The 8,838-nt window shown below is 45.9% G+C and overlaps 1 protein-coding gene across 2 annotated transcripts in view; it reads left to right on the top strand.

Annotated features, from left to right (window-relative positions):
• The first annotated feature begins 228 nt into the window (after positions 1-228).
• LOC144128516 (transient receptor potential-gamma protein-like) overlaps positions 229-8,838 on the top strand; it is a 187,271-nt gene continuing 178,661 nt past the window's right edge. Inside the window, exon 1 of one of the 2 annotated variants that reach the window (XM_077661957.1) lies at positions 229-1,243. The gene's annotated coding sequence lies outside the window, so the exon portion shown is untranslated. The remainder of the gene's footprint in view (positions 1,244-8,838) is intronic. The other variant, XM_077661958.1, reaches the window with a different exon arrangement.

Genomic DNA, 8,838 nt, shown 5'->3' with positions numbered 1-8,838 from the left:
AAAACTCTCTGTGCAATAGCTCGAGTACTTCGTGGCATTTTTTCGAGCCTGCGAGAAGACGGCGCGCGAGCGCTCCCCGGGACGTCGATCTCTCTGTGCCGTCTCGGCTGCGCCATGCGCTGCATGGCGCATGCCCGGGCCTCTCCTCTTTCCGGAGCCGCAGCCGCGCTCCCTCGTCCGAGGTGGGAGAGGGATCAGCATCCGACTCCGCGCGTCCCCCGGCGCTTTTCCGGCCCCGGCCGCTCCAGCCTCCGGACGCTGCTCCCGGGCCTCCCGCTGGCGTGACGCCGCATCGCGCGTGGCTGCACTCTCGCACTGGTCTTCGCAAGTGTTCGCAAGAGACGCGTCTGATACCGCAGCGCTCTTGTGTCCTCAACATCAGCCTCTTAGATACCTCCGACTACTCTAAGGTGTCGTGCTGCCCGGTGACCGCACTGCTAACCAGATGCGATTTCTGTGAGAAACGACGAAAAGTACACTTGTGTGTCATCGCATCCATCGTCCAATTGTGCTTACTTGCGCCGATCCTTTCCAAGACTGCCTCGAAGAAGGACGATGTCTTGAGTATGGGGCCGCTCTCGCGAGTGAAAGTTCGCCCTCCAAGTTTTGCGCACTCGACATGCGCGCCTCTTCGCAAGTAACGACAACTTTTATGCGGCCACAAGCATTGAAAGCGAGTGTCAGTTAAAGTACAACCATCCCGCTGTTTAAACTGGGCGTGTGAAGTTTGAGAATTGTCACCGAATCGCCGCTTTTTTTTTTTCCTTTTTCTCTCGTTTTTCCGTAACTTTAGGCGTTCTCACATTCCGAGCCAGGACTATAGGTTAATCGTTCTTTCAATAGAACTGCACCGAGTGTTTTTTTTTTTTTTTGCAGCAAGCCTGACCCACGATGTAAAGAAGCTCCGTAAAAAGTCACAACTGCAGCACCAGTAGCTTCGTGCTTACCGTGGGTTAACGCGCACGTATTCTGCCCCTAGAAGAAAAGTCACCTGATTTCGCCCTTCGCATTCGTCACCGTGTCTGCAGCACCGACGCGCTCGTCGATACCGCCTTCCTTTGAGCTCCTCAGTGTTTCCTATCGCCGTCTTCAATGGTGTGCTGATTTGTGGCCCGGATTCGGATCGAGAAAGACTCGTCAGTATCGACGCACTGCTTGTTCCACCGAGTCTCGAGGCGAACGCGTCGCTTCGAGTTCATCGACCGTGAAGGCTTCCACGAGGGAAGCTCTTCGAACGCGCAAGGTGAATTTGGTCACTTCTTTTTATTTGTTTTTGTGGTCTTCTTTAATAATTGTGCTCTCTTTGCCGTTAAAACTCTTTCTTTACTGCAAGCGATGGCTGACGAATGTTTTTTGAGCGAATTGCTTTCGTCTGGTTGCGCAAAAAAAATTATAATGGGCAGTCAGAGGAAACACGACACACCTGCACAGGTGACTGGAGCTCACGTTAAGAAATTTGCTAATATGACATTGAGTGATAAAAGTTGTATCTAATTATTAACAAGAAAATATTACAAGCACTCCTAAAAGCACCAGGCGTGTCAGTCATCCCGCGAACAAATTAAAAAATACCAACCAGAAAAACCTTTAAATCTTTGAAAATGCGGGGAATGACCGGAATGCACAGAAAGATAATCTCTGCCATGGAAAGTTTCAATCGAGAGAAATTGGACACTTGGGAAAGGTATGCAACATTTCAGCGAAAAACGAGCATCTGCGATTCTTGCCGAGCGAAGACACCGATGCGGACGATAAGGCGTGTGACTTAATAGGGGTTTTACGCTCGAATCGCTTTGTGTGCTCATAGATTTCGCCGTTTAGACTTCTCTGCTTTTTTTCTCGCAAGAAGTATAAACACGAAAGCGCCTTTAAAAAGGCCTCGTTTCATTCGTAACCATTCCGTCGTGCCTTGTTTAACTAATGTTGTTTGCCACTGACTGCGGCTTAGACATTTTGTTAGTCTTCACGTTTAATAACAGGCAAATACTTCTAGACGACGGCGACTCTAGTTTTTGCTTTCTTTTGTTAACTAATGTTGTTTGCCAATGACTGCGGCTTAATAATTTTGTAAAAGTCTTCACGTTTAAAAACAGCCTGATACCCCAACAAAGACGTGCGACCCTCAGTTTGAAAATACAGATGGAATGATTGAAACGAGAAAGATTTTTGGCAAGACCAATGAAAGCAGCTAAGCCATGTGAGGTGCAAGTGTGCAAAGAGGAGTTTTTCATTGTGATATGTGAAATCTAAATTTATGTCCCGGCGCTGCGATCCCCGTTAAAATGAACGACTAGAATTATGGACAGTTTTTCTTGGGACAAATTTTCTTCAATGTATTTTCGCCTCGTTAATATGGAAACCCACTGTCCGGACAGTGAACAGGGGGAAACTGCATGGAGCCCATGGAGGCTCGTGCATATTTCTCCCGTTCATATTGATAGTGATGACGACAAAATCACGACTGCCTCTACCAGATGTTCTGTCGTTTATGTTTTGAGTGCAGGACACCAGCGAACGGCAGTGCTATTGTAGAAGAGTTGAGATTTGGGCTAGTTGCTACATAGTTAGGCTAGTCCAGTCGTCGTTGTGTGCATTCCTCTTTCTTCTACCTCGTCTTTTTGACTGGTTTTTCGCCTAGCAGTGCTATTGTGCTAGCGCCGTAGTAATGGGTTTTCTGTGTGTGCGTGGTTTCATGAATTATACTATCCAATTTCATGAGTGCATTGAATGAGTGGCTGTGAAGAAAAATTTTCTCTCTGCGCTACGTTGGAAAGCACATTCAGCAGCTGCCAGCCGATGTGGTACACAATTCTTGGGATATGAACCGTCGTAGTAGGAGATACTCTAGCACTCCACGAGGCGCCATCATGCGTTTCATGAGCCACTGGGCACTTTAAACATGCTTTAACCTACACCACATGACTTTCAAGATACTGGCAACCAGAATAATGCACCCTGAGCTGAAAAGGTTAGCCTATTTCCACTTCACTTCCCGCCATATTGCACAAAAGCAGTCTTTAGTCATAAAGCGTATACTTTTTCAAAATATTTCTTTTTGTCTTCTTCATGATTTGTTATCACGGACGACTCGCCTTATGGACACTTTTGCTCCGGCACCAAAGTGTCCATGTTAAAGAGGTACGACTGTATACACAAAACACAGCACAGAAAAATGGCTAATGCAAAGTCCTGAGAAAATAGCAACAGCCGAAGCAGCAATCAGCCTCTACAAGCACCATTTTCCTCTATGAGAAACTTTATCCACTTGGCTCTTTGGCTGAAAGTTAACACAATGGTCTTGGCAAAGCAGGTCCTCCGTATCTAGCATCAACTATGAACGGTACGTTTTAGGCTGCAAACGACCAGCGATTTCATGCTAACTAAATGCAGGTAAACCCCAATTCAATTCAACTGCTCATTTCCATATACTTATATGGAGAAGGCCGAGCAAAAAACCTACATGAGAGCAGCTTGACTAGCTCTCGACCGCCTTTCTAACAACATTTAGCGGAATATCCACTCTAAAAGGTAGAAACGCGGAATGGAGAATGGACAGTTTCGAACGAGTGGCATTCAGAATTTCGTGAGATAAAACAGACCCATGTTTGCAAAACTCAAAGTGAATTAGTCCGGTATAGAAGGAACAAGAGAAAGACGCCAGTCGCCTGTGCAGGCGAGTGAAGCTCAGATTTAGGCGAGGCTAAATAGTGTTGAAGAGGAAATGGGAGAGGATTGCGCATAAAAATGCGCTAAAAAAAAGCAGGCTGGTCGGATCTTTTCGAGCTTTTTTTTTTCATTTCATATCACATTAATGTCATATCCGGATACTTAGCCCTATGAAGCCTCATCACTGAGAGCGGGTTTTCTGAACGCATTATTCATGATATTTTGCCTTGGTTTATGCGTGCGGTTTCTACGGGCTCTGCGTTCTTTTTTTTTTTTTGTGGATGTGGAATTGACGACCGCCGTTTTGAATACGGCAGTTTCAACCAGCTGCCTCAAAACTACGAAGTTTGCAGGCGGCAGTTAATACAGAACCGAAAAGAGCTTAATATTTTGAGTAGCGATCATGACCAACATACTCAAAAGCATCTCTTATTTCCGTTCATCGCTCAAAAAAATCGTCATGCCAATAGATGATAAAAAGTAAGGTTAAACTCATACTCTCAACAGGTGCTTTTTTACTGTGGACTTAAACCCCTAAGCCGTCAGCCGACTGAAGTGCCTTAAGGCTGCATGCAATTTGCGGTACGGATTCCCGTTCTTCGAAATTTCGGCGCAACCTCTTATGTCGGCACACTTTACCGTTATCAGATTCAAAGAGCCTCTCCTACTTCCAGAACCGAGACTGCTTGTTATTTAGCCTTTAGTAAGAATTCCCTGCCTTCTGTTTCCTTCCTTCTATGCTTTTTATAACAGAGGTTGCATCAAAACAACTCAATATATACTTTATGCGAAACGTTATGCAACACGATTACCCTTGAGTTCGCGATAGCGTCATTAAGGCATAATTTCGCAGCCTACCTCTGCGTTAAGCTTTGTGCCGATATACGCTGCAGCATTGCTTTGAGCCACGTAGCAAATTGCCCTCTAACGCGTGAAGTACCGAGGCAAACTGAACTTTCTGAAGTTATTTCGCCCCAGGCATGGATATGGCTTTCAAGTCGATAACATTCCCGCCTACCGATAGCTGCCCTTCGAGGCGCGCGCAGGTTGTACAGATTGTTACAACTGTAAGCTTTCTCTTCTTTTAAGCACTCGTTGCGCAAACTGCTTTTATGCAGCACGTAATTATTGCTTATGAAGTGCTCCAGTAGAGCGCAGTGATTCTTTTCGGTCTCACTCCTTAATTATCAGGTTACGAAGCGTTCTGTAGCGTACAGTTGATTGCGCCGCACGGTTTTCAAATGAGACGCTCAGTGACGCTTATGAACGCTTATGAATGAGACGCTTATGAACGCTCAGTGGTAGCATTTTTCCGCCGTGTTACTCTGCAGTAGACTTACTCGCACGGACATATGTATCCACTTCGTTGTGCAGTGTGCAGCCGAGGGGAAAGAGGTTGATGTGACATAAGATGATGCAAATTTTTCTGGCCATCGCAACACGCTGACTGGAATAAAAAAAATCTAAATACACTCGGCGTACACTTAAACGCGGACTCATAATCCCCGTCTGGACGGCAACCCTTTTTAAGGTAAGAATTTTATGCCCTCCAGCAAGCACTATCATCTCCCCTTGTACCCAAGATTTCCTCTGATACCAAAATCCAACCAACTATTGTATTGCGCCATCGGCGCAGGTGACATGAAATTACAGGAAAATAGTAAGAACAGTGAGCTCTACGCAGTACATGAAACAAATGCGGCAATTATAAGGAAGTTCCCGGGTTCGAACCCGACCGCGGCGGCTGCGTTTTTATGGAGGAAAAACGCTAAGGCGCCCGTGTGCTGTGCGATGTCAGGGCACGTTAAAGATCCCCAGGTGGTCGAAATTATTCCGGAGCCCTCCACTACGACACCCCTTTCTTCCTTTCTTCTTTCACTTCCTCCTTTATCCCTTCCCTTACGGCGCGGTTCAGGTGTCCAACGATATATGAGACAGATACTGCGCCATTTCCTTTCCCCAAAAACTAATTATTATTATTATTATTATTATTATTATTATTATTATTATTATTATTATTATTATTATTATTATTATTATTATTATTATTAGGAGCTAATATAAAAACGCTATTTTCTTTCATATACAGGCACTGTAATGTTCGGTTTCCCCATCACTGCGTATATTCGTTTTCGCAAAGAAGTCACAGTGTATTTTCTCAGCAACTTTACCCTAAAAAAGCAACGCATATACAAAGAAAGTCTTCATTCCTTCAATACCTCGTAGCTGAAAAGTCGGCTCGAATATTGCGTAACACTTCATTTTCTCCCGTTACTGTTACTTTCATTTTTCTTTCTTTTCAAAGCGAAAGCTTTACTACGCCAGCCAGCGAGCCATTTCGGCTCGTCGCGCCTTATGTCGTATGCCGTATGTCGTATGCCGGCTGCGGCGTTGCTAGGCACCGCCGCTGCCGCGCTCCAACAGATGGCGCCGCCGTCGACGCCACTCGCTCCACCAAATGTGCTCCGCTGGGGTAGAGGAAGAGGAGGTGTCGCCTCGCGGGGTACACACACACACACATATACATATATATATATATATATATATATATATATATATATATATATATATATATATATATATATATATATATATATATATATGTGTGTGTGTGTGTGTGTGTGTGTGTGTGTGTGTGCGTGTGTGTGTGTGTGTGTGTGTGTGTGTGTGTGTGTGTGTGTGTGTGTGTGTGTGTGTGTGTGTGTGTGTGTAGCAGACAGTTAAGGAAATGAGGGGCTCGTTTTGATAAACTTATGAAGGGAGCCAACAGTCACCGAAACCAAGGTGCATAGGGGAATGTATTTTATTTTTTGATGTGTAGTGCTAATCAGTGGAATAATAATATTTCGAATAATCTATCGCTGAAAGAAAATTAATTAGAAAGCAACAACAAAAACAACCATGCCGCCGGTGGGATCCGAACCCACGACCTCCGAATATCGCGTCCGGTGCTCTACCAACTGAGCTACGGCGCCGGCGTCCAATCTGCTGCTCTCGTGGGTATTTATGTTTAATGGGTGTAAGCGAACCTTGAGAGTGTTCACCAGCGCCACCCTCGTCCATAGCGGCGGACGTAGCACGTCCTGTATTATCGCGAGTGTGACGTGGAACGTCATCTAACGGCGAGGGCGGAAACTGTGCGAGAGTCCTCTTATGCTACCTATGGCATCAAGACTGCCAGAACCGAGACCCTCGTAAAGCTAATAGCAGGCAAAGTTAAGGAAATGAGGGGCTCGTTTTGATAAACTTATGAAGGGAGCCAACAGTCACCGAAACCAAGGTGCATAGGGGAATGTATTTTAATTTTTTTATATGTAGTGCTAATCAGTGGGATAATAATGCTTCGATTAATCTATCGCTTAAAGAAATTAATTATAAAGCAGCACAAAAAACAACCTGCTGCTTTTCCTGCTGCTTTATAATTAATTTTCGATTCGCCTCAGTGTATTGTAGTCGTTATGGAGAGCGCGAAAGAGACGCAACAACGACAGAACGAAGCGAGGAAGATACAACATTTTCAAGAGACGCCAAAAGAACGCGCCGCACGACTCGAGAAGCGTCGTAACGAAGATGCGGCTAGAAGAAGTCGTGCCACGTCCCGGAGTGACTCTTCAACTGCGGAAGAGACCGGTTTGAGTTCTCGAGAGCGTCGGAATGAACGCTGCGTAGACGACGTGCCGAGGAAACGAAGCTTTCGCAATTCAACTAGGGTTCAGCAGAGGTTAACCACAGCCAATTTTTGTTTTACTAGGAGGGGGAGGGAGAGAGGGAGGGAGGGGGCCTGAAGAGCACATAAAGACGTTTACGCTCTATTGGCTTCGGTTTCCAAGCCCAGAAGGGCTCACTGTTTCAACTCACGCGTAGCGCTATATGAAAATCGCGCTTTGCTATAGAAAGTTGGATACAGATGACTTATAAGAGCAAAAATAGGCCCCTGTTTTTATTTTGAAGAAGCGACATTGGCATGAGGTTAGGTGCCGTTTTTTAGCTCGAAAAAACGTGCTTTATTCGTGCCCACCAAAAGGGGCAAGATAGAGTACCATCAACAAAACAGCTGAGTGTGTAGCCGTCCACTTTTTTGGATGCGAGTAAAGAAGATTCCGAAGAAACGTCCACGGCTCGAGAGAAACTTCTTAGAATAAATAATAAAAAAAAATCATCGCCGCTTGACACGTCGACGACTGAAAGGCGCTTTGGAGACACGCGCAGTTACCTCTGAATGTGCTCTTCTGTGTAGGCAAGATGTACGCTTGGGTGGATCAGCACAGGCGACCCTCCGATTCGACCCGAAGCAGGAAGCGTGGCGTAGCGTTTTCCATCGTAAACTCTGAACGCGCAGATGCGAAAGGAGATATCTTGCTTATGTTTGCCGCACGCGAGGCAAGTTTTTTGTTCCCCGAGTTCCATTTTCCCATAAGTAAACGTGTCTATTTTGCTTCTTTTAAGTTTGTCTATTGTTGTGAGAGTTTACGCTTCGACTGTTCCGCTGCATTCACTATCTCCATGTTCGATGTGCAGAAAACTACACAAACCGCTAACCGCTCATTTCCTGTAGACGTCAATAACTGCTGCATACTGCTGGAACAGCTGCATTTCTTTAGAGCGAGAGCTCGGCTCCTCCCTGCAAAACCCAAGGTCATGTGGCTATGAAATTTGACCTTCAAACCATGAGGAGCGGAGGCTTGGCTGTGACGTCATGCCACGTGCCTCGCCACGCCTCGCCACAGCTGCGCGCGCGTTGAGCAGACGGCAGTCGCTCGCCTCGCAACTATCGAATCAGGTGATTCGCTGCGCCTCGCCGCAGATGCGAATGCCGAGCCGACGGCACTGTCGCAACTACCGGAAATCGCGTGACGCGCCCTTCGCTAAAAAAAAGCTTGTGACGTGTTCTTACCTTCACATGAAGTCATTGATGAGCAGCGTGTCGGAAATAGTGCTTCCACAACGTATCGTCGCCGTCAAGCGGAATCTGATGATCTTCACGATATGGAAACACGTCAGATTGGATAACCATGCTTAACAGAGCTTTCGATCGTCTTACTAGGTTCAGCCGGGTTGAACTACAGCTAATTTTTTTCTTCCATCTTTAGTGAGTCTTTTCTGTAGCAAAACGGTTCAGAAAAGCTAGCTGGTTGTTTGCGGTGAATTTGTAGAGGCAGGGGTCTCGAGTGG

This window comes from Amblyomma americanum, chromosome 4, assembly GCF_052857255.1.
Source record: "Amblyomma americanum isolate KBUSLIRL-KWMA chromosome 4, ASM5285725v1, whole genome shotgun sequence".
In the NCBI taxonomy this organism is placed as follows: Eukaryota; Metazoa; Arthropoda; class Arachnida; order Ixodida; family Ixodidae; genus Amblyomma; species Amblyomma americanum.
This window is presented reverse-complemented; position numbering and strand designations above follow the sequence as displayed.